General features: G+C 38.8%; 1 long non-coding RNA gene across 1 annotated transcript in view; it reads right to left on the reverse strand.

The window, feature by feature from the left end:
- Positions 1-8670: 8670 nt before the first annotated feature.
- Positions 8671-17667, reverse strand: part of LOC307148693 — an 84094-nt gene continuing 75097 nt past the window's right edge. Inside the window, exons 4-5 of the long non-coding RNA XR_013819477.1 lie at positions 16949-17017; positions 8671-9497 (exon numbers count right to left, since the gene is read on the reverse strand). This is a non-coding gene — a long non-coding RNA (uncharacterized lncRNA). The remainder of the gene's footprint in view (positions 9498-16948; positions 17018-17667) is intronic.

Raw genomic sequence — 17667 nt, forward strand, 5'->3', positions numbered from 1 at the left:
ATTCTCTAAATTGAATTGGATTCCAAATGATTCATATGACCTCCGTTCACTTAACTGTAAAGCTGCAATGGCAAAAATGTTTTAATACATTAATACCTGTAGCTTGCTACTGTCATGCTACTTAGTCACTACATTTAGTTACTCCCCAAATTTTTTTGCAGGTTACAGAAAAACAACAGAATGACCCAAGAGCAGAGTATAAATGCCTGTGTATTGAAACGATTTGAGATTGCGTGATTATACTGTGAATACGGTAAACACTATCGTCAGACCTTAAGCCTGCTTAGATACAAACATTGCTGAAATCCTTATCTCCGTCTCTCTCGGAATCTGTCTCATGGCCATCTGTTCTTGTTTCTCTGAGAAGGAGCTTGGCGTTCAGAGCATTCATTAGAAAGTAAAAGGCTTTTTCTACTCTAAATCTTCCGCCGTAGCTGGGTACGAGGGTCATGGCTTTAATATCCTCCGCAGTGGCTCCTCTTACTCCTGGGCATATGTTAGGAGTAAGTTAGCATCTGCTTCTTGAGTAAGGATCTGGGATGGCCTTCTGTGCCAAGGATTCTCACATACAGGACTGCCAGTGAAGGCTAAAGTCTGTACGGCAGCAGATAGAGACGCTGGTCAACTTTTTTTTCTGATTTGACAATACAGGTTGTGTGGATTATTATTTCAATATACTTATACAAACATATACACACGCGCTTTGATTTGAAAGCGGAAAGAGATGACACCTTTCTGATCGATCTCGAAGGATTGTAAGGATAAAGCATATCACAAAGGTATCCTGGAGCTAGGCCATTTAGTGATTTAAAAACAAAAAATTCAATCGACAGCCAGTGCAAGGATGTTATGTTCAAATTTACGTCTGCCTGTCAACAGCCATGGCTGCAGCATTCTGAAGCATTTGCTAACGCTCTATAGATGAGTGGTTCATTCCACAGTAGATTGAATTACAGTAATCTAAGCAAGATGAAATGAAGGGATGAATTATTGTTTCAAAGTTCCTCAGGGAGAGGAAAGGTTGGAAAAAACATGATTTGACCACAGCGTTAATTTGTTTATCAAACATAATCTAACTAGAAATGTGTAACAATTTATTACATTACACATTTCAGGTAATATAATCATATTGATTTGAATAGGATAGTCTTGTACCATATTGATTTAAAAATACAAGAGTGCATAGTACATGTCCAAGAGGTTGGGCTGACAAAAAAAACAGAATTAATTTGTGCATTTTAATATGTTTGAAAGACAAAAGCCTCTGAAAGACAGTAATACATGGTTAAATTAGGCAGTGGATTTTGAATAATTTACTGCCATTTTGTCAATAATAAGTGGTGTATCAGAAAACACACCTTTTTTTATTCCATCTGTATCCTTACTCATCATATTCATTTATATACCTAAAATATCAGTTAATCATTAACCTTAACCATTTATCTCACATATGACTATATTAAGTTTTATTCAACATACAGTATATATGCATTCTTGAGTTTGAATGCTTATGCTCCATATATTCCACATTTAACCTTAAGCCTGTGTCTAACACCAGGTTCCCTCTTCTTAAGTTTTACCATGCATTTCTGCTGTTGTTATGAGTGATGACTTGTTAAGAGATGTCAAAACCACATTAGTTCATCAATAAGTTTGTCCTGCACCTTAACATTTCACCGTGACCTTCTAGACATTCGCATGACCTTTAAAAAGTCCCAACAAATTAGCAGGTAATTCCCCGTCATGCAATCTAGCCTATAAAGTAACTTATTGCAAATGAGACTGCTTGCATTCTGCATTCACTTCCTAAGGCACATCTTCTTTTCTTCTTTGAACTTCATCTATTTGAGAAATAAATAGTTAGTCGCTAGTCGCACATCAGAGTTAGTACCATGGAGAAATACATCGACTCACTTATAACTTCCGTTACTTTAATTCGATTTTTTGTTATCTTTCTTTTTTTTTTTTGTCTGCCTGGATCACACTGCATCAATATGTAATCATGTAATCAATTAAAGGTAACTGTAGTCTGATGGTGAGTATTTTAAAATGTAATATAATCTAATTACGAGTACTTATGCTGTATATAGAATAACATGCTTGCAGTTTCCACCTGTTATTTAGTTCACCTTTTAACACCTTAAAGCATAAAGAGTGTGCGGCAAAAGTAAATCCAACAAACATTGCCTTCTGACCCAACCTTGACCTGTCAGCAGCCATTAGCAATGGTCTACAGATGAACCCAGACCTGAGGAAATGCTCTGCAGTGTATGTGAGTCACTGGCAGGAGAAAAAAACAACAAAACAAAACCAAAAACATTATGTTTCTGGGAAGTTCGTCTTCAATAATGCCTTTTCTGAAAGAGACCAGCAAAATGGACCGAATAGAAACAATGATGTTAATTGCTGGCTGACCAGAGATTTAATACCCCAACTTTATTAGAAACCATACTTTAAGTAAAGCTTTTGGAAGACTCAGGCAAAGCAGCTTTGTGCAAATAACAGGCAAACCTTGCATGTCATTGACACAAAGCATTGCTGTTATAGACAGGCTTTGAGCTCAGATGGAAAAATCACATGAAAGAAAACGGCATCTATAATTAATAAGGAAGAACTTAATTATTATGCATGTTTGAGAGAAATAAAAAAATCCATTAGAGACAAAAAGAAAAAAACACAGTTTGAGCTGCTTTTAAAAAGTCTTATTACAAAGACGCGGAGAAGGGGGCACTTGTGCTTTTAGTCTTAATTTAGAGAAGTCTGTTAAGGGTCTGCTCCTTATGTGCAGTACTTTACCATCATTGTTCAATCCTCCATTGCTTTATGCATACATATGAATCCTGCCTGAAAACATAATCTAATTACCATAAATGGCCTTAGATTATGAAGGTCACTTTTCCCCACTATGAGCAAAAAACATTTCACATTTACCTTGCAACAAAGACGTAAGGAATAATAATTCAAAGAGGAGTGAGCGCGCTGTGCTCTTGCCAAGGCCACTCAGGACTTGTTGACTGCAATTAAGTTAGTGTTTTATTCTTCATGGAGTGAATCTCAAAATATATTGCACTTGAGGGTCTTTGGGAGAGAAAAAAAATTAACCTCTATTAAAGTGCTTATCCGGTTTTCTGTGACAAGAGACTGTAGTTTAAAGTGTAACTTTGCCGATTTTCAACCTGCTTCGTAATGTTACAATATCTGTAGTATATGTAAATTAACCGTGTTTACTCATTCTCTGTGTTACCTGGACCGAGAAATTCATGTTTATTTGCCAGCAAAACACGTCATACGGAGGACTTTTGACAGCTCCAGGGCTTTCATGAAAACTACAGATATACCTCCGCATTTTTGTATGCCCGCACACGGACAGTCCGATCGGCAGAGGGTTATTAACAGAACAGTAATTGTAAGAGTACTAGGTTTATTGTCTACTCTTCCAACAGCATTATGGTAAAAATTTTACATTATGGCAACATTTCTTACCTATACACAATGGTGTTTTCTTTCTTATACGCAATGGCATTTTGCTTCGGGCAGAACTGACAGAACGCAGTTTCTTTCAGTTTTTCCCCTCTGATTGGCATAAATGACCACAAACACATAGGTTTTTCATAATTTCCATTGCGGCGTTCTCTCTGTATTTACGATTCTTCGCAGCCTTTAACCACTGACTACAACATGCTGGATCCTTCACTGGAAGTAACTCACTCACGCTAAACGTTTAGTCTTTGAATTCTTGCACCTGGGAACAATACAAGTCGACACCATTATGACAATGTTTGCTAAGAAGTATTTCCTACTAAAGCAAGGTGGTATTTGATTCTGGTAAGCGCATCCATAGCAGACTGGTGGAGTGGCCTTGGACGCAACATGCCCAGTGCATTATGGGTGTTGAAGTTTTCCTACCTACTTGGCAAGAGGGAGGACAACAGCCTTTTTTCTTTGATCATGTAGTACCAATATAAATTTTTTTCACCTTTTTACTGTATAGGCAGCCAAATTTTATCGAAAGCCCATTTTTGCCAGCAGTGAAGTACCCCTTTAAAAACTAACTGATGCGGATTTTTATTTATTTATTGATTCTCACAGTTAGAGTCTTTAACAAAGTGGATCTATTGCTATATTGTCTAATGAAACATCTTGAATGTTTGAATGAAATTTAGAGCAGGGTGTTTTGCACATTAGAATTTAGAGATTCTAAAAAACAAAAAAAACATTATTTACTCACCCTCATGCCATTCCCAACCTGTAGGATTTACTTTATTCTGTGGAACATGAAAAGAAAACATTTGTTAGAATGTTTCAACAAAGTATGAAAGCACATACTTTCAATATATGGACGAAAATACTTTTCCAGACAGTTTGCAGTTACTCAATATCAGGTAATTGTTACAAAGATGGCAGATTTTAAGTCATGGCAGCTTAACATTTTACTTACTTAAATAAATTTAACTCAATAAAACCATGCAAACTGTTGCAGTCATTCTCCAAACCCACATTTTTACAGTGAGGACTGATGTTCTTTCTCTCTCTCTCTCTCTATCCTCCAAAACGAAGAGATTAGTGTGAATAAATAGTGGAGAAAAGGGACTCAGGTGCATGTGGTTTGGGTGATCTCACCCCGTCACACATGAGCACACATGACAAAAGTGCCCGAGTGCTGGCAGGCCATCAGACCTCTTTGTCTTGTGTGTGTGGGAGTGTGTGTTCATGAGACTTTCCAGGCCATGCCAAGTTAAGGAGGTTCGGGCCAACACCTCCTGACAAGGGCAGATCAGCATGGAGAGAAGAGAGTAGATCGGTCTTACTCTGATCTTGCTGCCTTCCAAAGCATCCATGTGGCCTGTTCTGTCAGGACCATTACAGTGACTGCAAATATGCTTTTATTTTTCATTGTATTGTCAACAGGATATTAAATTACTTAAGACAATGTCGTAGCTTCTGAACCAGAAACTTTCTTTTTTTTTTCTTCTTTTTTTTTTTTCAGTAAAGCTGTGCAAATTTGATTTACACACACAATGAAATCAGTTAAAAGTAAAAGGTGTGTAAAATAATCATAGTAATGTTAAAATTAACCTCTTATTTCCTTAGATCTTTTTAATAAGTTTCTCAGACTTAATTGTCCTTAACCACAGAATAAACAAGCATTTTTCAGAAATATGACTGATAACTTAACTGTTTCTGTTTGAAAACAGTGACCCTTAAAAAAAAAAAAATCACATAAAAAAAAAAAATCTAAATAAAATATTTTAATACTAATACTAATTTAAAATAAATTTTTAACTTTTTTCAAATTTATTTATTCATTAATTGTATTGTTATAATACAAATCATTTTATTGTTTTCATCTTAAATGAATTGGTGCGCGTAATCAAGTTGAGATCGGGTTTATGATACGTCCTCATAAGCGTTAAGTATGTTTTGTGAGACATTAAAAGGGTCTTGGGGTCTCCATACAGAACAAGAGGGTCAATTCATCGTGACCTTAAAAAGAGTCCACAGAGAGTGATGTAGCCACAGTCACACTGTGTAAAATTGTCCTGATCACACAACAGGAAGTAGTGGTCTGATCCACCGTCCCAGCTGTCATACAGCTTTCACCCGAGCCAGTCATGTCAATTCTCCCAGCGACCCAAGGAATCCACGTAATGAAGTTATTATACATTTACACGGTTTCACACCCGCATCTGCGCACGCACGCACACACACACACACCAATACAGATGCGCGAAATCACACGACGTATCCTCGCAGGGGTGAGGCTCGAGTTGAAACGCTAAACTAGGGCCGCCCGAAAAAAGCGAACCTGCGAGCCAGGCGGAGTGGTGCACTTTTGATAGACGCTGTGTAGTTGTCAGCCTCTTTGATGTCGTCGGATTGATCTGGCAAGAGCTGGGGGCTCTTTGTTTCTCTCGGCGTCCCCGCGAGCTGTCTGATCCCACAATGCAGTGCGACACTGAATCTCTGGGGTTACCATCATCTGGGCAGGCTGGGCGGCTCGCAAGAGAGAGCCTCGCTGGATTTCTCCCACGTGAGCCGGCTCTCCAGATGGCCTCAAAGAGTCGAGCGAACGGCTCAGCCAACATTTCAGCCCCAACACACACAAAAAGGAAGCAAATGCACTCTAAATATTTTATAGATATTCCACATTCCCTCAATGATGGAATGACAGACATTGCATATCATAAAGCGGAATAAAAGAGAGATTTTGATGAAAGATTAATCACATCTTTTGCCGTGATTTTCAATACTAGCACTGTTTACTTGCTCCTGATGAGTGGAGAGCACTCAGAGAGTATTGTTAGATGAAAGAAGCACCTTGGTTGATTGTTGGAGAGCGCCTTTGGACGGCAATCTGAGAACGAGATCAAATAGTTGCGCATAGTTTGATTTAATGACTTTTGTGACCGTTGGAAAAGGGCCTTGTGAAACGGCGGCTCGATCTGGTCGTTTTCATGGGAATCCGGGCTCTTGAGCGGGTCTGGGTATGTCTTTCGAGGCGTCCAAAGGTATGTCACCGGCATCCTGACTCATCCGACTCTACTGGTGAAACAAACGGAAGCGGTTTCATTTGTAGTCTCGCGATTGGCCTTTTCCGCATCTGATATTTCAGCCGCACGTCAATAGTGGCACCGATGCTCAAAGTAATTGGTGCTTAATTTGTACATAAACAGCAGAGGCAGTTTCCATCACAGCCTGTGTCTTTAGAAATCATTAATCTCTAATTAGGGCCAGTTGGGACCAGCAGTTAGAAGGTTAAAGAGGTTCTGACAGCCCTAATCATTGCTCAGGAAGCTGAAAATATATGCAAAGTCTCAGCAGATGGGGCGAGATCAGCCTCTGCCAAGTGATAACTGTTATTCCTTTGCACCTCCAAAGCTGTCATCCTAATAGGCACATTTTGAATTTATTAATGCTCTAGTTACAGTGTCTGCTCAGTCTCTAATGGTATGTCAGCCGGAGAGTGTAAACCAAACGATTAACTCGTATTACCTGGTAATGATAGAAATGTTTGTCATGATTACACTCCCCTCACACGAATTAGCGCAAGAACGCTCAGACCAAGAGGGAGACCCCTGAACAGCTCTTGAGCCAAATTTGCGTCTTGCTTCATGTTTTTTTTTTCCCCCTTCTTCCCTTCATCTGTTTGTTGTGACACACTGTGACATGCTTATTTATTTTTAACCCGTTCTTTTCCGACAAGAGAAGAACAGCTTGGTGCTAAGTGATAGAACGCTCCGGGCAAAAGAGACCCCGACAAATTAGCGTGCGCACATTCTCCGTCTGCTACAACATCTGATCGTGGTCCGCATTCTCTGTTTTGGCTTTTCAAATGTAGCTAAGATTTTAATATCTAGCTGTTGGTGCCACAGATGTAAATTTAACAATTAACTGGGCAACTAGGAAGAAACAAGCCACTCTTTTCTCCATCAAACAGGTGGCTTTGAGCAATGAGAAATGCGCTAGCTGCACTTAGCATCAGTGCTATCGTTTAGACAACAGCAACACGTGTAGAATACTTTTGATTAGCAAAGTGGCCCAGATGTAGAAAAATGAAAATGCTGGTTGAGTAAAAACAGGTTTTTTAAAAAACAGATCGTTTAAAAAAAAAAAAACTAAAATAAATAAATAAAAACAACAACAACAAAAAAAACATGATTAGATGAGCTAGACTAACTGGTGAGAATAATTGGCATGCTAGTAAGCAGAGTGCATGCAGTGGTAATTATACACTGCAGTTCTCCGTCCACAGAGCAGGTACATTAACTGGCTAGCGGAAAGAGCAAATTACACTGAAAGCTTTCCTCACCTCAGCCAGTGAGGCTTTGAGATAATAACTTCGCTAAAATATATTCCACTCACAAATACTGCCCTCCTTTCATTCACAGTACTGGATGTTGTCTCTAATGAAGTGTATTCATGATGGACAAACATGTAGCATATTCATCATATAATTTTCATTTAGATTTACATAGATGTTAGAATCAGGAGCAATCTTGCTTTTGCAAGACATTAACTGAAGAAATAATTGTTGGAGTTACAATTTTACACAACAAACAAAGAGAACCCTTAAATTGAAAAAGTCTTACAAAAGGGTGCTATGTACAATTATTTTTTATTTATCTAAATTTTATTTTAGTTATGTTCTTTCTTTCTTTTTATATAGGAATCACCAATGGTAGTTGTGGCCTAAACAAGATGAAACATGACCAAATGTATTTTACATTAACATTATTATAACAGATTTAATGTCAGAGTATTCAAATGGTACTTTTTTGTATTAGATTTGCATTTTAATAAGCAAAGCAAAATGACACCTCAGCTTGATAGGCAGTGATAATGCATTTTGTTAAAGAGCAATTTGAACATTTTGTTCCACCAAAAAAAAAAAAAAAAAATCTAAATGTGAATCTAAGGAAGTACAATTACCTGAAATGTAAAGAAAGGGGATTTTTTTTTTTTTTTTTTTTTTTTTTTACTAACATAGCACAGTTAGTATAAAAGTCATTTTTAGGTGTGACATACAAATATATTTGTATTTTAATTCAGATCAAATATTTTTGAAATAAAAATCAACTTTTGTGAACCAGGTGGAAGAACATTCATTTCCCAGAATGCATCAACTCATCAATTCTCTGAATTGCAATTTAGGAAATTCCTTTTTTCAACTTCCTGTTGGGTGTGGCCAATTCCATTCATATTCCAATTTATAAATTGAAAAGGAGGCAGTTGATTACTGACCAAATTTAGATTCTGCCACAGTGTGTTTTACCCAAAATGATACTTAAACGTAATTGTAAAAGACACCCAATAAATTACTATGGAAGTTGCATTCAAAATACATCCAAAATGCTTTTGGTCACAGGTGAAACCAAGGCAAATGTGTCCGTTTAGTAACAGCACACCTGAAGGGTCTTCCTCCTGTTGGTGCGCTCTGAATCTCTCGACCCCTCGTGGGAGGGAGGGCAGCATGAGAAAAGATCTGTAGCTCAGATGAAAGAAGAAGTCTTCTAAGAAGCTCATGTTACATGCCATCACAATAACAAGGAGCTACTGTTTCCCTCCTTCACTTCTTGCGCATTGTCTTGCATTTTGACACCTCTATTGACGATTGAGACAGGATGTGTCCCGTCACAATAGGGTCTATGCTGAAAACGTTGATTATCTTTATTTGAAATCTTGCTTCATGTTACTGTACAGTCCTCGTACGGCTCCTCCGAACAGGCTTGCCCTCGACCCTGACACGCCGGTGACTTTCTCACTCTCTCCACAATGATTAAGAGAACAAAGTCTCACATTATCAGCGCTCAGAGTCTCTGTCACTGAAGGCTTTCACCCGTTTTAATACTTCTGCCCGTGCATGAAGAAACCAAAGTCGACGGCCTTGTCTTCCACTCAACTTGAATGGCCTTTGTTTGGTGGGCTGTTTTTTTTGTGCATGTCCGTCAACCTGTGGCCTCGCCCTGAAGAAACCTTCAGTCAGCGTGTCCTGAGCTCTGAAAGATGGGATTCACATGGAGTAAAATATTTATACATGAGGGGCAGCACTATCAGTTTGACCCTGTGACCCCTTTTCATTAGAGTACAGGTCGGGGCAACTGTAACTAACACTTTTTACCTCCCTCAGCTCAGTTATAATGACACCCTTCACTGGAAAGCATACATAAGCACACACGCACACGCACACGCACATAATTCTGTCATTATTTACAGACCTAAGTATTGTTCCAAACCTGAGTTATCCCTTTAAATTAGAAATATATTTCTGATTATATAGATAATACATTAATCAAAACTCTAACTTTTTTATTTAAAAGCTTATTAAATTAGGCTTAATAAATCACACACACACACACACACACACACACACACACACACACACACACACACACACACACGGTAACACTTTACAATAAGGTCTCATTTGTTAACACTTAATGCTACAACTAACATAAGCTAACAATGAACAATACTGTATATTCTTATAGCAATTTTTGCCCTTTATTAATGTTAATAAATTAAAATGTCCATGTTAGTTCACAGTGCATTAACTAATGTTATCAGATACAACTTTTGATATTAAAAATGTATTAGTAAAAAGCTGAAATGAACATTTAAGATTAATAAATGCTTTAGAAGTATTGTTCACTGTTAAAGTTAACTGTTACCAAATGAAACCTTATTGTAAAGTGTAATATGTGTGTGTGTGTGTGTGTGTGTGTGTGATGTTTCAAAATCAGTTTTAATACATCGTATTTTTTGTCCTGTATCCCTTTATTAATATAGGCATTGATATGGACTTAATTTTCTCTTGTACATATTTCACTCCTTTCATCTTGTTGGCTTAAGAAATCCTAACACCACATTGCTAAAAATCCACAAAATGCGAAAACATAAAAGATTTCTTAGAAAATTCTTTTCAAGGCTTCAAGACAAAGCATCATTGTGTGCTGTTGGCACTAGAGAAATGCATCCATACAAATACTTACAAGGATATGCTTAAGGCATTTTCAAAAGCATCTCTGTTTTGTTTTGATATGCATCATACTTGAGTGTCGTCTTATTTTACGAATAAAAGATTCCAAGGACAGTCTCAAAGGAGCAGAATGAAATGACACATTTCAATTAAATAGCATAACTTTTAATTAACTTCTTTATTCCGGTTCACTTTCTCACATTTTCTCCAGTTTTTAAGATAAGACTTCTGGAAAAATATGCAAAAAACTACTTCATATTAATAGTGAACTGCTGTGTGTGGGAGATTTTGATAAGGCGCTCCAACCTTTCAAGTTTTACCTTACTGACCTTTTATTCTCAAGCTCAACTTCCATCAAACACGGTTGCACTAAAATTGCAGTTTGTTCAACTGAAATAGAAGCTCCTGAACTAAAGCAAGGGTTTGGTGATGCCTCGTAATTTTTACCATAGGAATCCAGATTTTTTTCACCCAAACTTTTTTTCAACTCCAATTTGCTGCATTGTTCCAGATTCCCCCAAGGCAAAGGTAAATGAAGGTTAGCTTTGGCCGATGGCTGAGCAGACAGAGAGAGAGAGAGAGAGAGAGAGCGAAAGAGAGAGCGAGAGAGAGAGAGAGAGACAGAGAGAGAGAGAGAGAGAGAGAGAGAGAGAGAGAGACCTGCTCACTGTGCCTTTGCGATTGTTCTAGCCCTCATCCCAGCATGCGAGAGCTCAGTATGAGTCTGCTACAGCAGGTTTTAAGTTCCACTTCGTGTGTAATTTATCCATCAAACTGTCCACCCCATGTCCCTGTACTTGCCAGTCCACTGAAGGAGACCTGAAACTGTTCAGGGAAACACCAGACGCCTCGTTTTCTCATGTTTTAGATCTTCTCTCTTTTCTTTTTTAGTCCTGACCACCTTCACACTATACCTCAAATTCAAAATGAAGGAGGCAAAGTCATGGAAAGTCATAAAAATAAGTCATTTAGAGCGGAAATAATTAATTTTATAAAAGTAATAATATTACATATTCTGGTAAAACCTCTGTATTCTTTAAGCGAAGTCATTCTTGCCAGTTTTATGGTTGTTTTAGTATCTTTGGCATTACGTTATGGCAACAAAGTAAAATTGGAAACAACTTTATGCAGAAAAAATTTATGAGGATTTTTTTCATACTAAAATCATGTTAGCACACATATTGTTTACAGCTTGTGGCAATATTATTAAAATCTGGAGTCATTTAATTTTATCGATTGTTTCCTTCGTACTTCTATTGTAACCTTACTGTAATTCATTTTTATGCCACAAGTGATTGCTTAAATTGTACTGAACCTGGAATATTCCTTTGTTGACTTGTGTGAATTTGCATTTGTTCGTAATAAAACAAAAGTGTGTGATGAAAATGTAAACAATGAAAATAAAAAGCCTTTTACAATGTGATAGAAAAAAGGCAGTGAAAAATTATGAAAAGTGAATCTATAGGACTGGAAAAGAGCTGTAAGTCATTCTCTATTCTAAAACATGAATTCAATTCATTACATCTTTAATTAACAGGGTATTAAATACCAATATGTGAATGGTCTTTGATACCCCATCCTTTAAACATTCAAAATTGAGTTAGGACTTACAACTTTTGCTGTTATTAAATTAAAATCCATTAGTTATTACAGTGAGAAAAATAAAGCTAGTAAATAACATGACATTTCAATGTCTTTAACCCTCAAAGTCGGTAAGAATGCTAATAGCGCATTTGATTAGAAGAAATGCTAATTCATGGAATGTATATTCATAAGGGGGGTTTATATTAAGCACATTACATACAGTACAAGTGCTTCACGTTTCTTTATGAAAGCATTCTTCCACTTAGAGGATGTGAAAGGTCCTCAGATAGATGCGGAGACAGCAAACGTAGTCCATAGCTAATTAATTCATCATTAGCCTTTCTTTGGTAAACACAAAGCCACAATTGCAGTGCTCCTTTAACCTTGAAGTTCAGGAGTGGCCAACTGTGATAATCTTTCCCACTGTCGTTATTATTATCAAAGGGCTCAAAGAGTGGTGAGCATTTGTGCGAGCGTATACACACACACACACAAAAACAGAGCGGGAGTGTGCGAGTTAGAGGAAATGGAAAAAAGCGAGAGAGACATTTCAGGCTGTCCTTAGCGCGGCCCTTTTGTCACAGCAGAATCAGATCTGCATTACCCGTGCTCATCAGATAGTGAGCGTTTAGAAACAGGAGGGGGATATTGACTTTTCCTTTCTTTTTTTTCTTTTCTTTTTTTTCAAATCACTGGCGAGGCATTTAGTGCCTGCAGGAATGTCAAATCTCCAACCTGCATTTTGATGTCTATGCCCCAGGTTAGGTCTGCTCTGGCATGCTTGGAGCTCCGTTGTTTGTGCTTTAGCATCCATTAAGCGTCCTTGACTCAATGTTACCCAGGGCCTTTATGGTCAGCTCAGGGCGTCATGGCTACAGCAGGTCTGAGAGCAAGGTGCAGGGATCGGGTGGAAAGAAAGAGTTTCCTTTAATAGCGCTGAGCTGAAGCAATTGCTTTTGACTTTTCAGATCTTGCCACAATAAAGATCACTATTAAAGTGAGTATCAAGGGTAAGTGGCGTCAAAAGAATTTGCAGTTTGGCTGAATGGAGGCCGGTGTAATGTGTGCCTTTAATTAATTTTACAGTAACTTCCCAGTGCTAATGCTGTTAAAATATGCAGGATATTTAGTTTAGTAGTATACTGTTGATATTGAAATAGTATTTCATTTAAATTCTCTAAACAGTTCCTATGTATATTAATTTTTATTAAGCTAAAGTCTCTGGTGAAATAATGGACTTTAGGGTAACCTAACTTATTCCATCTGTCACCATATGAATATTTTTGATTAACCTCAAAAACAAACAAAAAAAAGCCTGATGAAGGCGTATTTATCTATCTATCTGTCTGTCTGTCTGTCATTCATCTTTAACTTTATTTAGTGTTTTCTCTTATTGGCCAATGCAAGTGCAGGGAGGGAGAGAGAGAGAGTTTGCAACCATAACTGTAAAAAAAAGCATACAATAAGAACTCACTGTTGATTGGCATTTCCTGCGGACTTGGATGTTTGCCAACTTTTTTTACAGAATCCAAAAAATTAAAAAATTAATCCTCACAGTGGCAACGTGAAAGCTGAATTATCATCATTTATGTATAAACATGAAATCAATATTTCATTTGCTTAACTGTCACAATTATTGTCAATACCGGTATATTGTGCAGTCTAAAGCTGTGTGATACCTATGTGTGAGGTACAGCCATAATTCACTGAAAATATTGCTTGACTGTCATGGTCCCCATTCAATTTAATTGTACGGAAAAGAGCAGCATGAACATTATGTAAAATATCTTGTTTTGTGTTATGCTGAAAAAACTAAAAGAAAAAAAGGGGTTTTGAAAGATATGAAGGTGAGTACTGTAAATGATGGGTGAACTTTGCCCTTAAAGTGTACACAGTTTGGGACAGTTTCGTACAGCAGACTCTCACACTTTGCGACCAGCCAACAGCAGTTATAAGCACTATATGGTCAAGGCAGCGAGACGAAAGTGTGCCATTCCATTATTTTTTCCCACTGCCATTTTCCTCAGTCATTTACAAATACGGCATCCCGTATTTGGTTTTGGCAGACACACCCATATCAGTTTCTGTCTCTATTATCCCTACAACTGTGTATGCATTAGCCCACCGGCCCCGTATTCAAAACCCTCATTATGCCCGACCGCTATCTGATGTTACAAAAACGGTAATGGCACACATCTCTAAAGATGGCAGAGAAGCGGTGGCCACAAAAAAAAATGAAAAGAAATATCCCCGCTAAGATGATGAGAGCGAAATCAAGCCGCCGGAGCATCCTTCTTCCTTTTACCTCAATCATCCGACCCGCGTCCCCGGCGCCCTCTCGGCCCTTACTGCCAACACCCTACCGTCGTCCCCCTTCCATACCAATTTCATGTTGTTTAATGCCACCCTCCTCTTTTGAAGTTTTGAAGCAAGGTTCAAAAGAGCCAGGTGCTGAATCATAATATTAAAGCAGAGGAGGGGGGTGGGGGGGAGGAGGCTTCATAAAAGCAGGAAGATCTGAGCGGGCCAAGGCAACAAACATGGCTTTCAACTGCCTTTCTGTCGGCCCCTTCTGCAGATGTCACCAGTTGTTATCCCCAGCAGAGACTTCAAGCGTGGAGCAGCGCCCCTGGCTCAGTCCGCGCACACGTTTCAAGTGTCAATCACACGGGGGAGGGCTTCCTGGTCACTGTCCTGTGTAAAGTGCCAACATTTTGCCATTGATTTAACTCACTCAATACACAAAGATGGAGCCAGCTATGTGCGTTAGGGGTGGGGGGGGAAAGACCCTTTGGCAAGGTTATTTTACTGAACGGCGGTTTTGCACTCGGTGCTTCTTGGTTTGACTGCCACTTAACAGCCGTCTATGCCTGATCTGAGCGACGGGGAAAAAATGAAAGGGGAAGGAAAATTGTTTGGAGGCAAAAGAACATGCAAACTGAAAGGGAAATCGTGTATTGAGACAGATAGCAACATTGTCTGAGACAACAAAACTTCCTTTTAACCTCGTTTAGCCTCGAAATACCTCCTGGGAGGCCGCATTGTGAAGGTTTCTTTAAACATGTTTAGCACTTCAGTGCCTCGGAAAAATGAAACGAATACTTTGTACACTCGGTCAGCGCTGAGAGAGGTTTTGCTTGTTGATTGTTTGATGTTACTGCTAGGAGAGACATCAAACAGGAAAGCGTCAATAGTCTGACTAACGTCGAGGCAAGTGCCTCAGAATAGATGCTTTTTTCAGGCTGAGCTCGTGGAGCTGCTAGAACAGAAAGAGAAAAAAGGCCAGACAAAAATTCGAAAGCATAAAAAGCTTTTACACATCAGTTAACTGGCTTATTTATTTTTTTGCCATAATCACTAAACACCTGTCAACGCCATTCATGTTCCCACTCCAGTCCCACAGATTTGTCCAGTAACTTTGACCCCCAGGACCTTTAGGATACAAGTAACAATAAGACTTTTTTCTCTTTCTTTCGCGATCGACGAGACCATCTGTTTGGAATGTGTTTTGCTCCCACAAAAGAGGAAGAAAATAAGACCACAGACACATTTGACCTTGGCACGTCCTTTCACCTCCTTGTACCTCCCTCTCCCCCCTCAGGCCCTCAGGGGTCTGGCCATGAGGACACTGTCAGTCTGAATGGGACATCCTGGATACATAATCGTGGGTAGCCGTAATGGATTTCCCCTGTTGCATTATCTTTCAACAGTTTGACTTTGGGAAGAATTACTTCAAGACTCCATTCAGTCTACGGCAGACAAACAAGTTAGCAAAGTCTTGCTGTACTTTTAACCCTTTAGCTGCTGGAAGTTGTTCCGACCCCTGAAATAGCAATGTTCTTGTTATGTACAATCTATGTATATAACAAGAACAAACAATAAATTGTATATAAGCAAATACGTAAATGCATTTTATGTTATTTCAATTCAATTCAGAGAAATAAAGAGGAGCTCCACGCTTGAAGTCCCTGCTGGGGATAACAACTGGTGACATCTGCAGCAATATATTTATCGAGCATATATTTTATTTTATTTTTTATATATACTATGGCCATTGAGAAAAAAAGTATTTATAATAAATATACAATACACTAAATTATAAAATAATAACTGAATAGCTTTATAGACTGTTTATTAATATATATGAAAAAGGCTGTTTAAATCAGTCAGTGATACACAAACAGTATTGATTCTTTCTTGTACACACACACGTACGTTGACTTTCCATAATAAAAATATTTTTATACTGTACAAATTGTATATTCTATCCCCTAACTGTATATTCTATTGCCATCTTTGTCCCCATAATGTAGGGTTTACCAGGCCACACACACACACACACACACACACAGAAAAAAAACCCTCCAAAATTGTATTCCCGTTTCATTTTCAAGGTGGCAATTAAAGAGACAGTGTTATACGTCAAACACATAAATATCTCCTCCACACCCCATCCACCTTTTGAAAACTTTTTTGCAAAGATCAACAAGCCTAATTCTGGAGAGTTAATGTGAATTCCACAGGAAATTAGTTGTTTTCAAAAGGGGTCAAATTAAACTTGGGCAGAGCGACACGTGCTGACAGACACAGGAATATACGTCATTAACCATATTTGGCGATGCCCTTTCAACTTTACGGGTCACAATGGAAGCGTGTTTGTAATGACACTGGACGCCTGTGATGAAACATGTCACAACTATTCATGTGCGAGGTTGACTCTCCAACACTGGCCGAGCACATGAAGGGGTTCCTGTAGATCTCGCGCACCCTCACAAGCGTGCACTTTCCTGAACCCTGTTTGAACCGCGCCAAGCTGCCCAAACACAGAGAAACAGAGCAATCCCATGGGTCCGGATTTTACAGGAGGGCACTTGCTGTGTCACGTACCTCAAACAGAGATGATTGGCCCGAGGAGTGATGCAAAGGATCTTGGGGGCTGCTTCGGGCTTCGCCGTTCTGTAAAATAGCAGGAAGCATATATCTGTCAGTCTCCATTTAAAAGTTCACCTGTAAGGAAATGTTCTGGCCAGCAGTGCTGACACAATCACGGCGCCTAGCAACACATCCTCCTGATCCCTGCCTTTTGTGATATGACATGCTTCTGAACCACAAAGTTTCCTGCTTTGTGCACAGATCGTCTCAACCAAGCCTCTCGCCTTTGTTCGGAACGTAGGAGGAAAAAAAAAAAAAAAAGATAGAACGAGGCAAAAGCGAGAGGCACAACAAGGCAGAGAAAAAAGAATGGAAGAGATGCCGGTGTCCGTCATTGTCCGGCACAGTGTTCTCTTTTTTCACAGTCACATGAGGGATGTCTTCAGAAAATCACATGGCTCTTTTTGTTTGACGGCCAAGAATACTGAAGGTTGTGATATAACGATTCTATTCTTCTGCCAACAGCACATATTGAGTGGCTCCTCTAAACACTGGGAGGACACAGCTAATGCCCTCTCTTTGTTTGCCGAGAGGTAGATTTCAATTACATGGGTGGGAAAAGAACTAGTTGTACAATAATTTTTTTCCCCCCTTCACATAATTTCACGATCAGAAGGCTGTTAATGTCTGACACCAGCGTGTATGGCGCGGGGTTAATACCGCGGGGGTGTAGA

Source organism: Squalius cephalus (assembly GCF_949319135.1).
Source record: "Squalius cephalus genome assembly, chromosome: 20".
NCBI lineage: Eukaryota > Metazoa > Chordata > Actinopteri > Cypriniformes > Leuciscidae > Squalius > Squalius cephalus.